Below are 26,277 nucleotides of genomic sequence, written 5' to 3' on the forward strand. Positions count from 1 at the left end.
TTCATGTAGTACACAGCCTGGGATGTTATCTGGTCCCATGGATGCTGTATTCTTACCTTTGGAGAGTGCGGTTTCTACCTGTGTGGCCATGATTACCAGAATTTGGCAATCTTTTGGTATTGAGATGGGACATTTAGGGGGTGAGAGGGGGGGGTGAAGTTGGCACTAAATCGATCTGCCAGGATATTGGCAATATCCTTGGGATCAGTATATTTAATGCCATTATGTTGAGGCTCAGAGCAGATCTGAACATTGCCATTTAGATTCTTGACATAACTATGGAATGCCTTGTGGTTGTCTTTGGAATCTTTGGCAATTTTATTTTCGTAACTACAACAATTAAGTGGAATTAGATTTTTTCCCCTCAAACATCATATCCCGTTCCTGCATGCCTGTCAGATGTGTTTGTATGGATCTATATTACCAAATCAAAATGTGAGATGACTGAACCCCTAAACATCATCACATTAAGATTGAACTACCAAAACAACGAATGGCCACTTCAGCTAATACTTTCCCAGGGGAAAAAAATCACTTGGCCGTATTAGTTGGGAACTTACCCTTTTCTTCACTGTAGAGCAATCTCAGAGTTGGTATATTTAGTTAGGGGGGTGTGGGAGAAATAAGCTCTCCACTTTCATAGGGTTTGACAGTTTGTTTGGGTTTGGTCAGCCAAGAGAAAAAATTTGCTGAAGTGGCCGTTCATAGTTTTGGTAGTTCGATCTTAATATGTCGATATTTTAGTATTCGGTTATCTCACATTTTGATTTGGTAATATAGAGTCATATGTATTAACAAAAAGTTTGTATATTGTCATTAAGAGAATTCTGTCGATTGCATTTTGTAACTGTATTTTTTTATACTTTAAACATTCTCAAAGTGGTTAAAACTACCAGTGTAATAGCCTGATATGTTGGTTGCAAATGTTTGCCCAATTTTGTAGAAAATAACACACATTCCATACTTCACAATTCTGTGACTGTCACACCATTTCATTATTTTCCATCTATCAAACAATGCATATCTTTTATCATTTACTTCCCATCTAATAAGTCAGAATAAATTCTTGCACCTTTACATTTTCGCCCATCCTTCCTTTTCACTTAAGATGCATCATCACTATACACCTACTCTTTATTTTGGGTCTACGTCATAAACACAAAAATGCATATGTGTGACTACATATACATCAACACATAAAATGTGAATGCTGTAAACAGCAAATGGCCATGCCCTCACATTTTTTCCTAGCGAGAAAAATTCATGCAGCTGTTCAGAAAAAAAGGATAGAAACCCGAATCAAGAGGGGGTCTTCACCCCACACCCCCCCAACATGGGGGGCTATGCCCCCGCACCCCTGTATCTAAATATACCAATTCCAAGACTGCGCTACAGTGAAGGAAAGGGCAACTTAAGTGCGGTTCAATGAATATGTGTCGCTCATTACGTGTTTGCTTTTCGGACGTTTCGTGCTTATGATATAGACACCTTTAATTCTCACTTCACATTTCTTCTTTTCTTTAAAGATCATTTTAATCCAATAATTCTGAGCTTCAAATTTCCCCTGTCAAATCAGTTATCAACCAGATCCTCTATGATGCATTCCCAATCATGAGAATCTTCTTTGTTTAAGTTAACCAACTGGACCAAGTTAAAAACAGCTATGAACATATGTTAGGCAGTGCAGTATTCCCATAAAACAATCAGTTTTCTTTGTAAATCCAATGAAAATAGCTAGACTAATATTTTCTACATAACATAATTAGCCTATTGTGAGCTGCTATTGTTATGTATTTGAACTATTCCATCATGACCTTGTGAAATTGGTAAACAGCATGTCAGATACAAAAGAATTCATGCACTCATAACTTTTATTCCACAAGTTATCCTTTCTGGAATATACTGGCTAGAATATTGGTTATTAAACATTCATCTTGCAATATCCATAAGTTTCTCTTCTGTTTTCTGATTTTTTTTTCTTTTTGTCAGTTGTAACTTTAAGGCCATTTCCATTTATTAAACCAAAACAAACTGTATCAGATTTATCTTGCATCTCACCACAGTTACCCAAGCATCTTCCATCCATTATGCAAGCAATTTCTATATTTTCTTTATTATAGTTTAATCCCGGAATATGTTTTACGCTTGTGAAAGGACTATGTCTACCTTTTCTGCCATTAGTACATAACGATCAAAAAATATGTAAATGGAACCTTATTTTCCCTCTTGAAAAGCTACCACTAGTTATTTTGTGATTTTTCAAAGCAAGTTCATCATTAGTATAAATAGTGGAGGTGGTAGTAGACAGACTTGTCTTCTACACTAATCGTGTTTATATTATCTTTCACATTGTTAATAATTAATAATCTGTTTGTTTGTGCTTATACATGTATTTTAACCATGAAAGGATGTGCTTATACATGTATTTTAACCATGAAAGGAAATTGCCACCAAATTGTCTAATTTTGTGAACATCAAATTTAAATTCACAGTAGACTGTATCAAATGCTTTTCTGATGTCATATAAAATAAGTCCTCCATGAGTATCACAGGTTTCTCATTAACAAATTAAAACATACTATCCAGGGACCACCAGTTGGCTAAACTCTATCATTCTATAATGCACAATCCTGAGTGCCTACTATATTAGCTTAGGTACGCTTAACCTAGTCTGTTAACCAGTACTTTTGCAAGAACTTTGATGTCTGCATGCAATAATAAAATCAATTTATAGTTTTAAATGTTTAGAGACTTTTTCTTCCTGTATTATCTTAGCTAAAGCAATTACTTCTATTTTGTTAACATCAAATTATCTATTTAAAATTTGATTATCATTTATTTGCATTATTTCATTAGTTAACTATATGGCACCATCTAACTCTCTTTGTTCCTTTGTAAATCATACTCTAGTTCTTTTAATTATTTTCTTTAGACCTATTTGTTTCCAATACTCAACTGCTATTTTATTCATGTCAACATTATTACAGCATTAACTCACATCAAACCCATGTGTTCAAACTTTTTAATGATTTGTTTTATAGCTTGAAAATAGTTCGCAAAACAATTTTCCACTCATTTTCTGTCTATAATGAACAAAGCTTAAATACTATTTATTTATTTTTTATGAATTACAGTTTCATCAGTAACTGAATAACAATATGATCTACAATGCATCTATCCATCATCGACATATCAAGGACCAGGGACATTAAACCATTAAAAAATAAATATAAACCACTTATTTGTGCGATGATATTTCTTGTAAGGGTAATGTGAACTGACTATTCCTCTTCGTCTAAGTATCTGTCCATCCCTTTAGCACCTCTTATCTGAGTACTTCCACATATTTTTATGATACTCCTACGTGGAATTAACAAACATCCTACCTGGACTTGAAGTTAAGATTACATAGAAATCCCCTTGCAATAATCACATTTAAAGATCTTTTTTTAATATATTCCCATCAGTTTGAAAAAATACTCAGAAATTCTATGTCATCTGTATTGATGCTTTGCATTTGCAGTATAAGCATATGAGTCATTCTCCATCATCACTGCAAACAACTTTACCTCTGAATCCACATAAAATTTTTTATATAAAAATGTAACTCACTTTTTATCACTAAAGATCAGCTACTACAACTTCTTGAAAATCATCTTTCATCAGCTTATTTTTATATATCTCTTTAAAAAGAAATAACTTGCTCTTACTTTAATTTAATAACAATATTTTCCCTTTCAATGGGTTTTATTTTATTTATTTTTATTATATCTAAAAGACCTCTCACTAGTCCTCCCCAACCCATTTGAACTGGACTTGCCACTTTGACATAAGGGAATGCACTTTTAGGCCACAAAGCCAAAGCTAAGACACCTCCTCACCTGTAGCTCAGTTGGTCTAGGCAGTTATCCTAATACCCTATTGGACATTTTTCAAAACAATCAAAAAAGTACAGTCTAAACTATTAGGATTAAATCATATAATGTTAAAACTATATTATTTATACCAAAAAATATAACACAGTGCAACATTTACACTGCAAACAGTATACAATATACCTCTTATCAGCAAATAACTATAGTTAGCATTCTATACTGTAAGATTTAAAAGCATGCAATAAAATCCTTCTTCGTGTTTCATAGCAACAGTATTAACAATATGACATCATGTTTAAGTATGTAGTATTATAGTCAGCAAATGATGCACCAAGAATGTTTTCTTCAATATATAGTACTTGAAAAATAAAGAATCTGGTAGCCCTTTAAGAAATACTAACTTGTTAAATAATATAAAAAAGTTTGAAGTTGTAGTTTTCCATTTCCTAACAGGGTAAAGTTATCACTCAAAACAGAATAATGGGAACTTCTTTAACAGCAAACATCTGTAATAGATACTTGTATATTTTAGATATTATAAAAGCAAGATAAAAAAGATACATTTCATAACATAAGTCATTTGAATCAACAGTAATGCTTAACCATTCATTTTTATAAGTAACAATTCATGTCAATAATATTTTATCATAAAAGTGTGTAATATATGAAAAATAGAGTTTGCTATCACTTTAAGAAATGCTGAGCTGATAAATAATATATAAAATATTTACCAGCCATAATTTAACAAGAAAAAAGAATAACAAAAGGCTTCAGTCAGCTTCAGTGAGAAGAACACGTGTGAGCATTTCCTGAGGTGCTAGTGTTAGTGTGTTTTTAGAATAATGTATTGAACCTTAATATAAAAAATGAGTTTAAATTTGCAATTAATAATTCCCTAATGTTGAACAGTGAGCACTCTTAAAAGAATATGTATTCCTATTTATTATCAAACTACTGCATGTAGATTTTTATATTGTAATACTTATTAAAGTGCAGTATATAAAATTAGCACGGAATGGGGATGGATGGGTAGAACATGAGCTGAGTTTTTCATGAATGTGAGCTTCGACCGTTTGTGGTCAGTGTAATGCCATTCAGTGTTTCTGTCATTTAGCATTACAAATGTGTTTCTGTTAGAGAGTATATATAGACTTTTTGTTTAAGTAAAGGCTTCTGCTTCCAGTAAGCTGTAAAATACAATCTAACTAAATACTCTTTAAAACTAAAATAGAACTAAGAGTCTGGCATGTTTTATAAGTCATTAGGGCATAAAACATTGAACTTCATCAAAAGAAAGCAATTGGAAGTGCAACCATTTTGTTTGTAGACTCCCTACTACATTGGGAAGGTGTGTGGCCATTGCAGGTCTGTGACATAACTTTTGCTTTCAAATTCACTCAGCCATAACCAAAATTAGTTTAATCTCAAGATTTAACAAATGAACTTCGAATAACTGTTGAATTTTATTGAGATAAGTCTTATATGGTTACTAGTTCTTTTTTCTTCATTATTTTTTTTTTTTTAGAAGTGTATAGGTATGTATAATGATTCTATGTAACTGTTGGAAGCATTCATGTACATATTGTAAGTAGTTGGTAGTACTGTATTAGTTGTTTGGAAAAAATAAAATAAAGAATTATTATTGAAAAAAAACAAAAAAAACAAATGAACTTCAAATCTCCTCTGAAATGCCTCAAGTTCTGACTATATGATTAAAATATTAATAACATTTTGAAGAAACAGGCATTGTTAAAAAATAAGTGAATGCAATATTACCAGACTTTAGAGTAGTCTTATAAGTGTCTTGAAAATCATTGAATTTCAAAGTGTTAATTCCAAAGCAACATTTATTTATTTATTTATTTACTTATTTATTTTATATTATTTTATACTTGTTTACCAGGAAAGTCCGACTGGACACAAGTCCTTTTTCAGCGGTAGCCTGGAGAGAAAAGCTTCATATAAAACAGAGAAATGTCCACATTTACAAATACAGTTATGGTGAAATGTACACATTTATACATTTAGCATAGAGTAAAGCTGGAAATAATATTACATTTTCTGTTAAAACCACATGCATGTACATGCTCATAAATACACATAAACACATTTCTTAAAGGAGCAAAGACAAAACAAACTCATCTAGAGTATCTTTCCAATATATTTGTAGTCACTTTTCCATTTTCCCTATTTGTTTAACATTTGTTAACCAGGAAAGTCTGACTTGGAATGTAGCCAATTTTCAGTGGAGGCATGAGGAAAAACACTCCAGACGCATGTCTATGAATGTGGGAGGAAACTGGAGCACCCAGAGAAAACTTACGCAAATGAAGGGAGGGCAGAGAACATGCAAACTCTGCACAGAAGGAACTCCAGTTGAGAATCAAACCAGAGACCCTATTGCTGTGAGCTGACAGTGCTACCGCTGCACCACTGTTCTGTCCATTTATTTTCCCTATTTCCTCATAAGTAGTATCATGTTTTGACAATCCATTTGCTTTCCAACAATATTCAATAAAATCATCTGAGTGTTCTGAAAAATAATATCACAAATCTTTCTGATTTTTACTGATGTCTATTGAATGACATCATCTGTTTTTAGAAGTTATTTCTGTACCACAGCATATATATACATTTTTCTCTTGACGTTGGCACTCCCTTTTTCTCTGCTAATGATTTGGGTTTTGCTTTTTGTAGAGAAAAAAATCATTTTAAGTCCTTAGATTGTTTAGAAAAGAGGAATTTTGTCTCTTTATGGGTTTTGCTATGTCCATCGTCCTGTTTTATTCTCTTCCATTAAGCTGACTGTGTGGGTAGTCTAAATTTTATCTGTCATCTGCTTTATTTCCATTCTGTCCTTTTTGTCTCAGTTTTTGGCATTTCAGCTTCTTGGTTCTTTGTATCATCATTACTTTGAAAGGTGTTTTTTGTAAAGCCTTTAGCATTGTGTTTGTCTATAAATACAAGTATCTAACACAATCTTATTCCAGTTAAAACAGCAAGACAAATACACAACATTAATATTCCGCATTTTTATAACTGACTCCTATATGGGTAAAATTGCTGATTTCAGAAGTGAATCATCAAACAATTTGAATGAAAGGTTCTTCCATCTTATTCCTCTACATTTCATGCTTATATTTACAAACTAGTCTTTATTTTATTAAGAAAGGAGCAGCATAGGAACAAAGGAACATAAGAAAAATGCAAGGGACTTGATAAGGACGACCATAAAATGTATAGCTATATAGGCCTTCAAGTAAAAATATTTAAAAGTTCCCAACTCTCTTTTCAAGCAAATAATAATGCTCATCTCTCAAGTCATGAGGTCTGTACACATCAGTCCTGGTGTAAATGTTTTTGTTTAACCATCCAGTCACCAAAATTAGCCTTAGAGGTATGCAAAGTAGCATTTAATTTGTCCAAACACAAGTGCACCAAACACCTGAACTTGTCCACAACAAAATAAATTTATTGTGAAGCGCTTTCCGTCACTGTGATACAGTGACTTCATCCGACATGTTTAAAAACAGTTGATTCATTTTAAATAACATTTAAAATTTACCCCGTGGTACAAACCTTCCAATCAACTCACTGTGTTAATTAATTTGAAAACCTTGAGTAATTAAACACTGTTACAAACAAGTTGTTAAAGGTATATATATATGAATGGTTAAAAAGTATGTATATTATTAAAGAATATATAAATAGAATAAAAATGACAAATATATAAAAAATAATACATGACAGTCTATATAACCTGCCCTGATTAAATACTAACTAGTGAATATTAACACTGGGCACTATTTATCTAGCCAAGCTCTTAAGCTTAAGTAGGCAAGAAATATTACAACATTCATTGAGCCCAGGGTTGAAAAATGCATTAAGGTGCATCTGCCAAATTAATTCTCGGTCTTCCAATAAAAGAGCTGTCGGACCCCCTCTAATGTCAGGATGTATCTGATCAACTAGCTTAAACTTGAATCTATGTCTCCCATTTAATAACATGTTTTGCTAAGGAATTTGTTGTTTTTTATTTTTCAGTATCGTAAATGTGTTCATAAACTCTGTCACGGAAAAGCTGGTCCGTCTTTCCAATGTAAAACGCCATACATGTTGTGCATGATGCCAGATATACCACTGATTTGGAATTACAATCAAATTTGGAATGAAGACTAAACTTCCTTCCTCTAATTAAGAAAGTATTTCCTATATACATAAATTTACAGTACCTACAGGCACCACAAGTACTCATGCCTGCGTTCCTGTCAAACTTCAATACACTTTTCCTTTCCAATAAATTCTTGAGGTTAAGACCTCTCCTGAAAATCAAGTTTGGATAGGTACCTAATTTCTCAACAAAAAAGACGTCATTGCTGATGAACTCCCAGTTTTTGTATAAGATAGATCATATCTTAGAACTATCCTTGCTGTATGTTGTTATAAAACTGCAGTTGTAATATGGGCTTGAGTAATCAACACTCACATCAGAATTCTGAACAGCATCTTGTAAAACTTGGCTACAGGGGGTATTCATTGTATTGGTCAATAAGCTCATCCCCTGAATATAGGTTTAATCACACCACTAGTTCTTTTTGTTTTAACTTCATCAACTAATGAAGCAATCAACTCAGTGGGGTACCCCTAATGTTGAAACATCTCTGTAAGTAACTGACATTTGTCGGAGAAATCATTGTCAAGTGAAACCATCCTAGCAGCTCTAATTAACTGTCCCTTGACAATGGAGCGTTTTTGTGCAAAAGGGTGGTTACTTGTAAAATGTAGGAAAGAATTACAGTAAGTGTTTTTTCTAAATATATTAGAAACCAGTCTACCATTCACTGTATCTTTGGTCAACTTGATATCAAGATAGTCGATGACTTCACTATTAAATTTAAATGTAAATTCAAGAAAGTTGGTAGTGTGGTTCAAATAGTTAACTAAATCACCGGCTTGTTGTGCATTACCCCTAAAGATGATAAAAATATCATATAAAAAACAGGTATAGTATGTAAGCTGAGTCAACTGTTGGGGGTTATTAAAAACAAATTCCTTTTCCCAATAGACCGTGACTAAATTTGCAAAGCTGGCACCAACTGGTGAACACATAGCAACCCCTATTCTTTGGAGGTAGAATTCTCCATCAAAAGAAGAAAAGTTATTGGTAAGAATAATGTCTAAAGTTGCTTCAATTAGGTCAATCTCATGTGTCGTTGCCCCTTTACGTCTGAGGATAGAGCTCGCCCATTCAACACCTTCAAGGTGTGGGATACATGTGTAAAGATCTTTTACATCAGTGGTAAGAAAACTGTCACCCATGTTGAACTGCAGCTCATTAATATTTTGCAGAAACGTCCATGAGTCTTTTACAGACTTGGTCTGCAGTTTTTAAATATTTCTGTAAGATAGAGTCCACTACTTTTGGACAGGGGTATGTGACAGAACCCCTACTATCAATAAGGGGTCGCATGGGTGGGTTAACGATACTCTTATGTACCTTCGGGATGCCAAACATAATTGGAATTTTTGTGCATCCTGTTGATATGAAATTATATGTATCCATATCAATTTTAGCTTCAATGAACAAATCATTGAAGTAACCCCTAATCCGACTGTACGCTATGTGGATTTCATTCAATTAAACTTTCACATGTGTCACTATCGAGTAAGGTACACATTTTAAAATTGTAATCAGCCAGATTGAAAATGACCAACCCACCCACTTTATCTGGTTTGACCACTTGAACATGTAAGGACCTCAAATACTGTAATGCTGTTATTTCATCTTGTGAGACATTGTCCTTGTTAATGTTTCAACTATTAATGATCCTATGTGAGTCAAATATATGTCTCAAATCAAGCTCACAAATATTTTCAAATAAATTAAGCACTGGATGGAGTGGAGGGTTTTATACACTAAGAACCATGAAAGGGTGATCGGCATAATTAGAATTACCTAGCAAGATCTTCAGGTATAGTTTCCTGACATAGAGTTTTAAATCCAAAATAGCTTGTGCTACATTCAAGTGTCTACTCAAAACAAATGTATTGCTTTTAGCTAGGAGATCTATAAGAACAGGATCAATACCAGACATTGAGTAATTGTAAATATTGAAATCTCCCGTTATTCAATATTTACAATTACTCAATGTCTGGTATTTATCCTGTTCTTATAGATCTCCTAGCTAAAGGCAATTCATTTGTTCCAAGTAGACACTTGAATGTAGCACAAATTATTTTGGATTTAAAACTCTATGTCAGGAAACTAAACCTGAAGATCTTGCTAGGTAATTCTAATTATGCCGATCATCCTTTCAAGGTTCCTAGTGTATACAACCCTCCACTTCATCCAGTGCTTAATTTATTTGAAAATATTTGTGAGCTTGATTTGAGACATATATTTGACTCACATAGAGTCATTAATAGTAGAAACATTAGCAAGGACAATGTCGCACAAGAAGAAATAACAGCATTACAGTATTTGAGGTCCTTACATGTTCGAGTGGTCAAACCAGGTAAAGGGGGTGGGTTGGCCATTTTTGATCTGGCTGATTACAATTCTAAAATGTGTACCTTACTCGATAGTGACACATGTGAAAGTTTAATTGAATGAAATCCACATAGCGTACAGTCGGATTAGGGGTTACTTCAATGATTTGTTCATTGAAGCTAAAATTGATATGGATACATATAATTTCATATCAACAGGATGCCCAAAAATTCCAATTATGTTTGGCATCCCGAAGGTACATAAGAGTATCGTTAACCCACCCATGCGACCCCTTATTGATAGTAGGGGTTCTATCACATACCCCTGTGCAAAAGTAGTGGACTCTAGCTTACAAAAATATTTAAAAACTGCAGACCAAGTCTGTAAAAGACTCATGGACGTTTCTGCAAAATATTAATGAGCTGCAGTTCAACATGGGTGACAGTTTTCTTACCACTGATGTAAAAGATCTTTACACATGTATCCCACACCTTGAAGGTGTTGAATGGGCGAGCTCTATCCTCAGACGTAAAGGGGCAACAACACATGAGATTGACCTAATTGAAGCAACTTTAGACATTATTCTTGCCAATAATTTTTTTTGTTTTGATGGAGAATTCTACCGCCAAAGAATAGGGGTTGCTATGGGTTCACCAGTTGGTGCCAGCTTTGCAAATTTAGTCACGGTCTATTGGGAAAAGGAATTTATTTTTAATAACCCCCAACAGTTGACTCAGCTTACATACTATACCCATTTTTTAGATGATATTTTTATCATCTTTAGGGGTAACACACAAGCTGGTGATTTTGTTAACTATTTGAACCACACTACCAACTTTCTTGAATTTACATTTAAATTTAATAGTGAAGTCATCGAATATTTTGATATCAAGTTGACCAAAGATACAGTGAATGGTAGATTGGTTTCTAATATATTTAGAAAAAACACTTGCTGTAATTCTTTCCTACATTTTACAAGTAACCACCCTTTTGCACAAAAATGCTCCATTGTCAAGGGACAGTTAATTAGAGCTGCTAGGATGGTTTCACTTGACAATGATTTCTCTGACGAATGTCAGTTACTTATGGAGATGTTTTAACATTGGGGGTGCCCCACTGAGTTGATTCCTTCATTAGTTGATGAAGTTAAAACAAAAAAAAAACTAATGGTGTGATTAAACGTATACTCAGGGGGATGAGCGTATTGACCAATACATTGAATACCCCCTGTAGCCAAGTTTTACAAGATGCTGTTCAGAATTCTGATGTGAGTGTTGATTACTCAAGCCCCAATTGCAACTGCAGTTTTATAACAACATACAGCAAGGATAGTTCTAAGATAAGATCTATCTTATACAAAAACTGGGAGTTCATCAGCAATTATGACTTTCTCATTGAGAAACTAGGTACCTATCCAAACTTGATTTTCAGGAGAGGTCTTAACCTCAAGAATTTATTAGAAAGGAAAAGTGTACTGAAGTTTGACAGGAACACAGGTATGAGTACTTGTGGTGCCTGTAGGTACTGTAAATTTATGGATGTAGGAAATACTTTCTTAATTAGAGGAAGAAAGTTTAGTCTTCATTCCAAATTTGATTGTAATTCCAAATCAGTGGTATATCTGGCGTCATGCACAACATGCATGGCAATTTATATTGGAAAGATGGACCGGCGTTTCCGTGACAGAGTTTATGAACACATTTACGATATTTAAAAAGAAAAAACAACAAATTCCTTAGCGAAACATGTGTTATTAAATGGGGGACATAGATTCAAGTTTAAGATAGTTGATCAGATACATCCTGATATTAGAGGGGGTCCGACAGCTCCTTTATTGGAAGAACGAGAATTAATTTGGCAGATGCGCCTTAATGCATTTTTCAACCCTGGGCTCAATGAATGTTGTAATATTTCTTGCCTACTTAAGCTTAAGAGCTTGGTCAGATAAATAGTGCCCAATGTTAAATGTTAATATTCACTAGTTAGTATTTAATCATGGCAGGTTATATAGACTGTCATGTATTATTTTTTATATATTTGTCTTTTATATTCTATTATATTTATATATAGTTTAATAATATACATACTTTTTAACTATTCATATATATACCTTTAACAACTTGTTTGTAACAGTGTTTAATTACTCAAGGTGTTCAAATTAATTAACACAGTGAGTTAATTGGAAGGCTTGTACCATGGGGTAAATTGTAAATGTTATTTTAAATGAATCAACTGTTTTTAAACCTATCTGATGAAGTCACTGTATCACAGTGACGAAAAGCGCTTCACAATAAATTTATTTTGCTGTGGACAAGTTTGGGTGTTTGGTGCACTTGTGTTTGTTGTCTCATTTACCCAGTTCGTTGAGTCTTTTTAGCATTTAATTTGGCCTGAATTAGTAACTTATTCCATAGGATGGGAATACATTGAATTAGGAAGTTGTTTCTTCAACAAGTTTTCTTTATTTGTTGGTGAAGATTTAGGTCCCTAGAGCAGGTGTTTGTGAATCCACTGGTTTTGCAAAGAAACAAGATGTCAAATAGGACTGGGCTTTTCATGGCTCAAGAAGGGAAACACAAATCACCTCAGTGCAGACTGTACGTGACAATATAAACAGAGTTATGATATCCTGTTGGTATAATAAAATGATTGAAGACTTTTCATTTTCTTTGTAAAATATCTTTATAGTTAAGCAATATGCTTTGATTTGCACATACCAACGGGTGTAATGTATTTAATGACTGGTCTGAAAAGGTAAGAGGACAGTGGCAGGATAACTTCTCTGGATCTTGAAGAAATTCCCTTGGAACATTCAGAGCTAGAAACAGTGTTACTGCAGGGGGAAAAAGGCCTCTTGCAGCACCTCCATGTGGGAGGCAAGCCGTCCACACTCTCTGATAATCATATGTACTAACTCCAAGGTAGCACAATCCCAAGGAAAGGGCATATTCCCCAACACTCGGGATGTGCTGTTATCACAGAACTGTCGAGAATAGAGGTCAATTTTATCTATACTTGACCAAAAGCAGGTAATATATATACATTATATATATATTGATAGATAGATGTGTGTGTCTGTCAGTGGTGCAGAGACAACTCCTAGGTGGTATTTTTGTGAGTTACTTATAGGTGGTATTTTGTACCTTACTGTTGTTTCACCCACCTACCAAATTCAGTAATGCATGTTAATCTTAACCCTGTTCCCACTTCAGCCTTACCTCCACACCCATACCTTAAAAATCCGTCCTGGAACACTACACAATACAAACGCAAACACAGAAACACCCACCACCATACTGCAAAGATGAAATCTAACCTCTTACCTAACCCTGGCTCTAACTCTAAAGTACACACACTCACACACAAACACACAACACTTATACACTTAACTAATCCTTACCCTAACCCTAACAACCAGATATGCACACATTTATAAATCTAACCTCCTCCCAATCCCCCTCATCTATTTCTATGAAATAGCACTTTGAGATACTAGACGTTTGTTTATCCAGATGTTCAACAATCTCAAACACACCTAGCTTTTATCAACCAAAGCACTGTTTGATAAAACACAGGGGAACCATATAGATAGATAGATAGATAGATAGATAGATAGATAGATGATAGACAGATAGATTGATAGATAGATAGATAGATAGATAGATAGATAGATAGATAGATAGATAGATAGATAAATAGATAGATAGATAGATAGATAGATAGATAGATAGATAGATAGATAGACAGACAGACACATGGATATGCAAACATAAACAAATTAGATTGTAAAAGGAAACAGTTTCCTTTGGTGATTCTATTACCAACCCACCCACACACATTTACACATAATTTGTCTGAATAGTGGTGGTGTTATTGGAATTATTTTTCTAAGGTTAGCTGCAACATTAAAATTAAGGGAAGAAGGGGTTGGGCTAAGGTTAAGGATGGTATGCATTAGTAAGGTACAAAAGGGACCTTTGCTTCAGTAGTACTATCGAGATGCTTGTGCACAAACACACAAACACAACACACACACATGCACAACACTAACTCTATCCCCTTACTCTAACCCGAACACACTTCATCAGCTGAGTTTACCTCATAAAGCTTTATGAGAAACATGTTTGTGTGATGATGTTAGATGTTATTGCTCGGTGTTATGTGGCAATTATTATTTTTCAAATACATTTGTTGCAAGTATTTGTGAAGTTTATTGCCGTACTTCATCACAGTTTATCAGGTTTTCTTTTGAAGCATACAATTCAGTAGATTGAACTGGTGATAATATTCTAACTGGTGTCTTAGAGGAAATTTAAATCTCAATGGCGAGCCCAAAAACTCTGAAACATTAAACATAATCCTGAAAGTAAACCACTGAAGTTGGAAACTCATTATTATATATTAAAAGTAATTTTGTGTAGGACCCCCATTGACATTCAGTCTGTGGGCCCATCATCACACCCTTGCTACCTACATATACTAATTTTGAGACTGCTGTACCTTGTAGAAAGGTATTTGACAAGTTACAACAATTTCAAATAGAATATATTTTCTCCTTATCACAATTATTTTCTAAGGGCTTTGAGATTCACACATTCTGGTCTCAATATGATGAGAACACATTTCAAACACAGGCTGCAACATTTTAACCATTGAACTATGGAGATGAAACTCTGCATGTAAAATTCTAAACACATAATTTTTCAACTAGAATTCAAAACTCCAAACTCTACAAATAGAATTCTAGACACACAATGCTGTAGTTTGTATAATCATATAATTACTATAGACTGAAATTTAAACAGAGTTCTACAGAACACATACTGTACCTACAATTCTATGAGACAAATTTCACAAATACAGTTCTAAACATAGATTTCCATGGAGAGAATTCTAACCACAGTATTTACTAGACAAAATTGCAAACGTGTAATTCTGCAGAAGAGCACAGAATCTTTTGCAAAACTGCTGTTGCATTTAGCATTTTACCTTAAATGAAGACAAGACACTTCTTCCTCTCTTTCAGTGGTATTTATTACACACGTGTGGGAGCCTCATGGAAAGTACCAGGGAGACTCTCTGAACAACGGAATGCATAAGCTTATATACTGGTGATACTGCTGACAGTGCAAAAATATAAACTAGACCAATTAAATTAGTACAAAAGGCAATTAACCAATCAGTGGTTTACCCATAGGCTTAAAACAGTTCACATTAGTTCCCCATAGAGCCTACTAAACTCCTGCTCCTAACTTCTCTACATCCTCTCCTTTTCTATTTACCTAACACAAACCTAATCCATCACCTTGATCATTCAATTTCTCTCTCTTGACTCCTAGCATGTATATAATGCAACTATCAAGTAATCACTGATGCCTATTTCTTGATAATTGATTCTTATTGCTCTGAATGTAAAAACCTGCAACCTTTGTCTCATTGCATGTATAATGACAATTTATTCTTTTACTATACCTGTTTTGTATGAATTCATACATGTATTTTACCTTTGCATTTGGGATTTTTTGTAACCTCTAATTGTGTTTCTTATGGAGCTTTTCTCCCCGGGCCTCCACTGAAAATGGGCACATTCTGGCCCAGTGGACTTCCCCGGTAATCAAACTGAAATAAAATAAATAATAAAATAACATTACTACATCTCTAGGCAGAAAATGAAAATAGGATGCACTTCCATATAAGGCACATTTCCTGCTTTCAAGCAGGCTCCTGTTTTTCAGTAATTTTCCACTATTCACAGTTTACTCAGAGTTGGCAGTACAAAGTCCATCTTAATGCATGCAGATTGTCACATACTCAATTTCCTTAAGCACATACTTTGGCCATTCGTATTCTACACACTGCACAGCTAGAATTCCACACACATAATTTTACAGATAGACTGCTAAGCCCTAAAGTACCTCTTTAGTGATCTAAACATACAGTTTTATGGCTATAATTCTGCAAATAATATTCTAAGACACATTTCTATGGATGGAATTGGAAACAAAGATTTCATCAGATAGTAGCCAAAGCACATAATTCTACAGAGTTGTAAACACAGAATTCCAAAAACAGATTTTTTTTCAAACAGAATCCTATATACAGTATTCTAAATACAGAATTCTTGGAACAAAATTCAATGAACAGAAGTCTACTGGAACAAAACTCAAAATAGAGTTCTACAGCTGAAAATATAAATATAAATACATAAATCTGTAGATAGAATTCTAAATATAAAATTCTATACATTGAATTTTAAACACAGAATAATTCACATAGAATTACTCAAAGTTCTAAACACAGAATGTTACTGTGAACATTCAAAATACAGAATATGACAGAATCTGAAACATAGAATTACAATGTGAATTCTGTTACAAAAAGAATTCTACAGACAGAATTGTATAGTCACCATTCTAAAATTCTATCTATACATTTCTAGAGATAGACTTCTGTAGATACAATTCCATATACAATATCATCAGAGGGAATCCTAAATACATAATTGTTCAAAAAATATTGTTTAGATTGAATTCTACTAATAATATTCTAAAGACAGATGCTGAGACAATTTTAAACAATGAATTCTACAGATAGAATCCTAAGCACAAAACTCTACAGTATTAAAACACAGAATTCTACACATGGAATTGTTCAAACAAAGCCATACAGGTAAAGCTCTAAACAAATAAGAATAATTTGCATAGAAACCTCAACATGTGTGAACTACTAGTGAAGTTACTATGTGACAATTTTGCAATTTTTGGTTTATAGTTGGCATACTTATACTATTTCTTGCCCTTTGGTTTTGTTTTTAATGTAGTTTGTTTTCTTTTTATTTTAAATTTGTTTTATTTGAGGGTTAAACATACTTGTTAATGACAGGTTAGCGATCATTTCTATGTTATTCTTTGGCCATGTATGGATTAAATGTCTCTGTTTTCTGACAGGAGACTAGATGTAGCCTTTTTTGTTTTGGGTAAACAGAAAAGGACAATGATTGATCTGTAAGCTGCCAGGTAAAGCCACTCTGTGTCCATTTTAGATTTCGTGGTTTATAATTTCCATACCTGTATCTCCTCTTATCTTTGTTCTCGTTTCATTTCAGTTTTCCTACTTCAAATGTATTGTTTTACTTTTTTTTTTACTTGATTTTTAAAATGTTCTTGGTTAGCAAAGATTTATTTTTCATTCTTTTATTGTAAAGAGATTAGTTTCATCTGAATTGAAGGATGGGCTGAGAAGTTTTATTTAAGGTAAATAGAACAGGAAAATGCTTAAGCTGTTTGAGGAAGCAGTTAAAGCTCTTTTATGCTGATTTTGGACTTTTCTCCACATGACCTATCCTGTCACAGCTGTACTTTTAGAGCTTGTGGGCTTGATCTGACAGCTGCTTCTGAAGCTTTGACTTTAGAAGTTCTTCATTGTCTTATCTCAACTGCTGATAATAATGAGCACTATGAAAACATAGCAGGAAGGCCTTCAGTTTCTGTTAACTTCCCATTCATATCTTACTGAACACAAAGTGCACAGTGCAGTAACTATAAATCAATTCCCTTTTCTGGATTACTTTTAAAATCTGCTAAATCTAGGATGACACTTCTGATGGCTTGAGAGCTAGTGCTGCTTCTTAGGAACCAGCTTCAGTTTTAGCATTAATGGCTTGCTTCTAGTAAGAAAAGGAGTACTAGTCTTTTTGGTTTGGCATAATGGTTAAGGTCTTCACCTCAAAGACACATGGTACAGGGTTTGATTATGATTTCAGATTATTGGCTAGGCTTAAAATGGCCCTTCAAGGCAGTTAGCCCCATATTCTCCTGTGAACCTCCTAATTACTGATTTCTGATGAGCCCAAATCTCAGCAGTCAGGTTTGGACTAGTCTTACCATTTGCTGCTGGTGAGAAAAGGAGAACATTGTCTCCTAGATTTCTCAGAATGTGCATTATATGACTGCAACTTACTCACTTCATAGGTTCCTAGGAGATTACTTGGCTCAAAAGCCCTTATAAGCCTAGCCAGTTTTACCCAGATTTTACCCAATTTTCTATCCTTAGGGGAAAGATAACAAGGGTCAACAAGTAGGGTTTTGACAATTTTTATAGACTGCTTCTTTTCACAAGGGACATGGGCATCACCCTAGCAGTGAATTTGTGATTTCCCATCCATCGGTCTTGATTGAGGTTGAAGATGGTCAGGGAAGTGCTCTGGTTTACGTGAATAGTAAGCCTATTCCACAGGAGGGGCGATCTCTGGAACACATATCTGTCTGCCCAGCATGATCTAGTCATGCCAGAGATCAGGTTTAGATCCTTGGAGCAGGTAGCTCTCATACAGTTAGTTTTGTGAATATGCAACATTTGCATAAGAGCTGGGTCAGAGACTGCATTGTAGGTCAGGCATATATCAGCCCTCAATCAGTAGGAGACTGAATATAGTGAGATAGGGCTTTTAATTTTCTGCATATGAAATGTTGGAAATACCCTGTAATTTTTTTGGTGAGAAACCTCTGAGGATGCTTCAATTGTTGCAGGTGCATGGTGAGGTACATGCCAAAGGGTGCATTGTATTCGATTATTGGCCTGATGAAGGCTAAATACAGTGGTACTATGACATTCTTAGAGCTGGATGCCGTGACTTTATCTATCCATCAAAGTACCCAGACCTTTCAACACTCTTAGAAGCTGCTATCTCTGCAGGGGTATTTTATTTCCCAAAGGATATTATTATGAATTTATTCTCATTTATTTTGAGGCCATGGCTCTAACACCAATCATATGTCAGTAATTTCTGTAGGATATCAACATCATTTGAGGGGGGTCGATAATGACCCCCAACCAAAGCCATTCACTTATGACTTCAAACTATATTCACAAAACAAAACTCAAATTGAAATAGTAACCCAGGCAAAACTTCCAGGTATCACTATAGATAACAAGTTTACTTTTGAACCACATATATCTGACATAATCAAAAAAAACTCATCAAACTTGGCATACTTTATAGACATAAACAGTACATGGATGCTCCCACTAAAATAACCCTTGCAAGCACTCCCCTACTTCATACCTTCCTATATGGGGCTCCCATTCTCACTAATCTTCATAGATTCATAGGTGTTAACTAGGCTAATGACCACAAGGACCTTTTTAAGCCTAGCCATGCATCCCAAATCTCTGACAATTTCAGATACCCTTGATAAGTGTAAGCAGGGACTTGGGAGATGGAAACATTTACAAGATAGGGCCTGGGAGATGAATCATTTACAGATTGCCTGTGTCCATTACAGACATAAGTGCCAAACCAGGGATGAATTACCTGTTCCCCATCCAATCGTCTAGGTTGCACTTGAATTGGGTTAGGGAGGAGGTCTGCTTCACATGGATGGGGAGCCTGTTCCAGTGACGGGGTAATCTCTGGGATAAATACCTGTCTCTTCAGCAGGTCCTATTTATATCACAGGCAATGTATAAGTCTTTAGCATGGGTAATTCTGGTGTTGTTTGCTTTGCAGATATGCAGGAGGTCCATCAGAGTGAGATCTGACAATGCCCTGTATGTCAGGCCTAGACCTCTCTTCAAAAGCCTGTAGGAGACAGAATACAGGGATAGAGCCTTGAGACAGTCTGCATAGGACATTTTACTTAAGCCTTGTATTCTTTTAATGAAGAACCTCTGTGGACATTCCAGTTGTTGGATATGCCAGATTAGGTACATACTAAAGGGAGCATTGTATGAATACCAAATTCAGTGGAACAATTACTTTGTTGGACTTAGATGCCATACCTTCATTTTCTAAGTTGTGCAGCATCGAATGATTTCCTCACCACTGTAGTCGCATGGTGATCAAAGCCTAGGTTACTATCTATGTGTTTCTCTGAGTCCCTGACCACTGGGTCAACTCTAACATGCGTGTTGTCAATATGATAATTACCAGGGATGGATGACTTCCCTAAGGACAGTATTATGCATATCTTGGCATTTAGTTTTAGTCCATGGCTCTGACACCAGTTGTTTGTCTGTGTCAACCCCTCCTGGAGAACATTTGTGTCAGTGTGGGATTCAATGATCTGCATATTTAGCCAGCCAAAGACCATTGACATTGGCCTTGACTTCAGAGAAGTAAATGCCAAAAATGAGCGGTCCAACTTGTGACTGGCCTCTTTCTACAGGTGGACTCCCAAATTCTAACTTTCTGGGTCCTGTCTATGAGCTAGTTGGCTATTCACCAAGTGACATACGAATTTGTACCTAACCTCTTGAGTTTGTCAACAATGCCTGAGTGTGGTATCATGTCAAATGCCTTGGCCAGGTCAAGGTAGGCAGTGTGAACCATTTTGCCCTCATCCATTTCTTTGATGACCTTCTCAAAGAAGTTCACCAGGTTCAGTAAGCATGATCTGCCCTTCACAGAACCAAACTGGGTTGGGTCCAGTGTCTGGAGGTTAATTATATCACTGTTGATAATCTCCATAATAATTTTTTTCATGGCTTTACATATAAGACAAGTGAGACATTAGTTTCCAGAGTCTGTAGATGTGCCACCTGTGTGCAGAGAGATGACTGTTGCTGTTCTTCATTCATGAGGCATGAAGGTTGTTTGGAGGCTATATTTAAATAGCAATTCCAGAGGCCCTGATAGATCATCTCTCCTGCTATTTCGAAGGCATCCTGGGATATTGTCTGGGCTCATCAATCACAAAACTCTAAAGAACAAACTACAATCATGCTATCACAGAATTGCCAAATTCACAGTTGGTGTACCTTACCGTACCCACCACTGTAATGTCCTAAAAAACTTTACTGGCTAGAATTCCCTCACTTCCTAAATCTAGTGCAACTCTCTCTAGCCCATAAAATAATCTACAATTCAGATAGCTGCCCTGCCTTGAAATCTATCCTGCTGCCTTACATTCCACCTAGAACCATTCGCTCCACTAACAAGCTACTCTTGCAAGTTCACAAATCTACAAAAAGAACCGGACAAAGTATCTACTCCTATGCCATTGCTAAAATATGGAATGTCTTACCACCAAATATCTGCACCATAGAATCCCTTAAGATCTTCAAACTGACTTTGAAAAAATATTATCTAAATACACATCTGTTTATGCTCCTAAGCATAAATAAAAATTTCACTATAAACCCAAACCTTTTTCCTCTTATCCCTATGCATTCTTATATCAATCTTATATTGTAGCTAATAACATCTACAGTTAAGTCTTCTATCTATCTTTATCTTCTAAGTCTACAATCAGTACTTCCTCCCTCCATAATATAGTTCTCTTTGTTCCATCTACTGAGTCACTTTCTGGAAGCTCATAAAGTGCTTCTGATGCCTTATTCTTTGCTACTGCAACTCTTTTCTTAGTCTCTTTGTTAGCCAACCAGTATTCCTTTCTAGCCTGGTCTGTGTTTTTATATCCAACTTTGTCCTGCATTCCTTTTTTCTTTTGATGACTTGCTGGACTTCTGCATTCCACCACTGGCTTTCCTTGTGTATGTAATTTCTATATCTGCCTTGGCTGTGTACCTGATCTACATTTTTTTGATGGAATGCCCTACCCCCATTACACAACTAGATTCCATTAAAAACTTCAAATACACCCTAAAAGCTGCTTTCTTAATCAAATCTGTCCTTGTGCCCTGAACAATAGACCACCTTAACAACCTCTAAGATTTTTGCCTACTAATATGACTCTTCTAGATTTCAGATAGTAATGTGTTGAATTTTCTACATCAGTTAAGGTATGTCAGTCACTGTATTGCCTGTATAATCATTAGGTTCATAGGTGGCTAACTGCCCTTATGGGCCATTTTAAGCCTAGCCAATTACCCCATGTCAGAATCAAACCCTGCACCTTGTGTTTCTAAGGTAATCACCTTAACCTTTATGCCAACCTCCCACTCCTCCCATTATTAGGCTAAATCCTAAAGTTACCATGTACTGAAATGCACAAATGAACTGTTTGATATGAATGTACCTACTGTCTTTCCCTCCATATAATGAATGCCATAAAAATACTTTATGTGTACTATTAACACCAAACCAAATTGTATAAAACTGTATTCTGTTAATTACAACTGTTTCACTATTGTAAATACTATCTTGTTGTAAAAATTTTGATCTGTAATTGGAACGTTTCCCCCGGGCCTCCATTGAAAATGCGTTTCTGACCCAGTGGACTTTCCCAGTCAACAAATATCAATAAAATAAAATAAAATAAATAAATAACTTGCAGTCATCAGCAAACTTGGCCAGCCAAAGGCCATCTACATTTCCCTTGACATCTGAAAAGTATATCTCAAACAGGAGGGGGCCCAGCCCTGAGCCCTGTGGTACTCCACTGGTGATGGGCCTCTTGCTGGATATGGATTCCCCCACTCTAATAACATGTGTTTTATCCATGTGTCATTTGGTTATCCATCTGATGATGTACAGGTTTATGCTCAGTTTTGTGAGTTTATCTATAATACCTGACTGGGGTACTGTGTCAAATACCTTGGCCAGGACAAGGTAGGCGGTATGCATGGTCTTACTTTCATCCATGGCATTGGTGACCTTCTCAAGCTCACCAGATTGAGCAGGCATGATCTGCCCTTGATAAAGTCAAATTGGGTTGGGTCTAGAATCTGGATATTTCCGATGCCATTGCTAGTCATGTCTAAGATTATCCTTTCCATAGCCTTGCATATGAGGTTAGTCAGACTTATGGGTTAGTAGTTACATGGGTCCACTGATGGGCCCTTTTTGTGCAGAGGGATGCCTGTTGCTGTCCACAACTCTACTGGGAGAAAGCCTGTTTGGAGACTGTGGTTACATAAAGATGCAAGTGGGCCCTCTAGGTCATATTTCAAGCTATTTAACAGGTACCCTGGGATTCCAACATGACCCATCGATGCCATGTTTGTATCTTTAAAGAATGCAGTGATGACCTGTTCTTTTATGATGATAAGAAAGGAATGGTAGATGATATTTCATGGGGAGAGACTGGAGCTAATAAGGGGGTGAAAACTGAGCTGGCTTTATCAGCTTGCAGGTTTGATAATTCTGCTAGTTGAGTATAAGTAGTGCGATCTGTGACAAATGGAGGTACTGCCAGCACAGCTGACTGGAATTTTTTAAATAATTATATGTCATTTCTGAATATCAAACTAATTTATACAAGATGCTTGTGTAATAAAAGTATTAGAACTGTATGCCATTTGTATATCAAACTGTTTTGTACAGATTTTTTGTTTTGAAAAGATATTTGTAAAGTGCTTGTGCTTAAAGTATATCCACAGTGTGCCCTACTGGAAGAGAACAGAAATATACATGCACTACTGTAACTGTTTAACTGTATATGCTAACAGAGGAAACCGGAGGGTTAACCTCAGTCCAGCAAACTTTAAAAAATATCTGAGATTTAATTACTTTAAAGGCTAGGCCATAATGATACTTCAATGCAGCCAGAGACACAAAGTCTGTACTAGGAAGCTTTCTGTGTTGTCTTTGGGGTGAACTAATTGCTACTTTGGAGGAATGAAGGAATGCAATTGTTTTATGACTTCCACCACCTGCCAAAGATCTCAGCAAAAGCCCTTGTCTGGGTATTTTTACAGGTAGATGCTAAATATTGCCAGCTGCCAGCAATGGGGGGTTGCATGAGAACTAGAAGTCAGATGACCAGAAATGATGTCATTCTGCAAGCTATCCCAGCAGTAATATTTAAAATATTATTTTGAGAAGTCTCTCAGTGAGGCAGAGCATTCTACATTCTGTCTTGGGCATGACAACAAAAAGCACCATTCACTACATCTGCCTTGCTCTAAGCAATTTATTAGGGTATAGTAACTCTGATACAGTCAGGAATATAGCAAGGCTTAATTTAGATTTTGGTTTTGTTTATTTGTGTGGGTCTGTTCTGCAATGTTATTTTAAATATTTCCTGTGGTTTTGAACTCTGATGTCCCTGTGAATATATACTGAGTATTTTCTTGTTCATTTATTATTAAATATATTTAAACCTTTAATTGTGGCTGATCTGTGTAGAGATATTTAAGTTTTGAGAGTACTTGCATATTTATTTGGCGACACTGTGTGGGCCACTCCTAACAGCCTTGCTCTTGGTCAAACTACCATTTGTATTAGTATTAATATTACACATTAAGATTGAACATCCTTTGTTAAGGGCTTTAAAGTAGCTGTTGCGAAGTGACTGGTGGCAGTGGAAACTACCTTATAGTCTGGGCAGAAGGGGGCATAGCTAGTAAACCTGTGCCAGCCTTTCCCAGCTGTGTGTGTGTGTGTGTGTGTGTGTGTGTGTGTGTGTGTGTGTGTGTGTGTATGTGTGTGTGTGTGTGTGTGTCTGTGTGTGCATGTGTGTGTGTAAATCAAACCTCAAAGAGTGTGTGTGTCAGCTACTTGGGCAGGGACATGAAGTACTGGTTGGACAGAGAGGGTATGGAGGTCTTGGCTTGGTCACTCAGTTGAGCTCTCAGCTCTATAGCTGTGACAGTGGCAAGTCTTACTGGGGATCTGGGGAAAGAGGGAGAAACCAGCACCAGACTGATTGTGGTCTCTGTGTGCATGCAGAGAGTTGAATCTGGAAATACTGTGTGTGTACCTGTTATCCTCTCAGTGAATGCCCCCCACTGTTGCCAATGATGAGGATTGAGTTTCCTTGATTACTGGTTGGCAGTGGTGGGTCATCACATCATCTACAGCCAACTCAACACATTGTTAAGTGTATCCCTTAAGATTTCAGATTTGCCTTAAGATTTCAGACATAACTGAGAAATGCCTTGTAGTTATCCTTTACTTGAGAGGCTATTTTTAGTCTTGTATTTCATTTTTGAGGACTTGACTAGTTCCTTGATTTGTCTGTTGAGACTAATGTGGGATTTCTTTCTCTGTTGTGCACCTTCAGAACTTGCTTCTAGACAGGAATTTCTTCCTTCTGTTGTATAATCTGTTTATGCCAGGGGTCCACCCGGCTGACTTGTTTTTATAGCCAGACCTGGGTTTAGTGTGGACAGGTATTGCCATTTTCTTGCAGTTGTTTAAGTGGTTGTACAGGGCATTTGTGTATACTTGTTCATAGGCTTTTGTGCTTTTGGGGATTAGGAGAAGCTTTAAAATTAATTATATTATTACATAATAGGAGGCAGTTTGCTTTGATAAACTTCTTTAGGGTTTTAGATTTTGATGTGAGTTATAATATTACATTTATTTCAAAGGAGAATGATTTATGATCCAATCTTACCAATGAAGATATTATGTTGGGGTGGGGAGTGCATTCTCCCATGTTTGCATATTGTGAGTACTATGTCAAGGATATTTTTTTTTTGCAATCTGATTTTTTATTAGCATTTTTTTTTTTTATAAAAACACAAGTACATAACAAATATAAGTCACACAATGCAAATAGGTTCAGAACAAAAAAGTGAAAAATCTTCATACATTCTGCTTAGGAACAAGTATAATCAGTTCAGATATAGTAAAAAGAAAAAAAAGAAAATTTACCTTCTTTAAACAAGTGAGTAGGATAATAGCTAACATAGTTGTAACAAAAGTTCACTGACGTAATTATTTATACAGGTGTGTGAAGGTATATCAGTACGCCTAAAACCCATTTGATTTAACTATATACAATATTTACATACAACTGAAACTAATTGAATGGAAGTTAGTATAAGGAAGTTAGAGTATAGTGCCTGCACAAGTGTAGGAGAAGATAACATAGGAGGTCATGATAGATGTAATCATTCAAGGGTTCTGTTAGAGATAGCTATTAAAGAGAGAAGGTATTTACCACAGTACTAGTATTACACATGGACAAGATAAGGCCCGAGGGACTGAGAGGAGGGATGAAGGTCTACCTAAGGAGGATGTTGATTAAGGGCATCTAGGAGGTTACTCCAATACTTCTAGAA

This window comes from Protopterus annectens, chromosome 6.part0 (genome assembly GCF_019279795.1).
Source record: "Protopterus annectens isolate FY-2018-M chromosome 6.part0, PAN1.0, whole genome shotgun sequence".
Classification (NCBI taxonomy): domain Eukaryota; kingdom Metazoa; phylum Chordata; order Ceratodontiformes; family Protopteridae; genus Protopterus; species Protopterus annectens.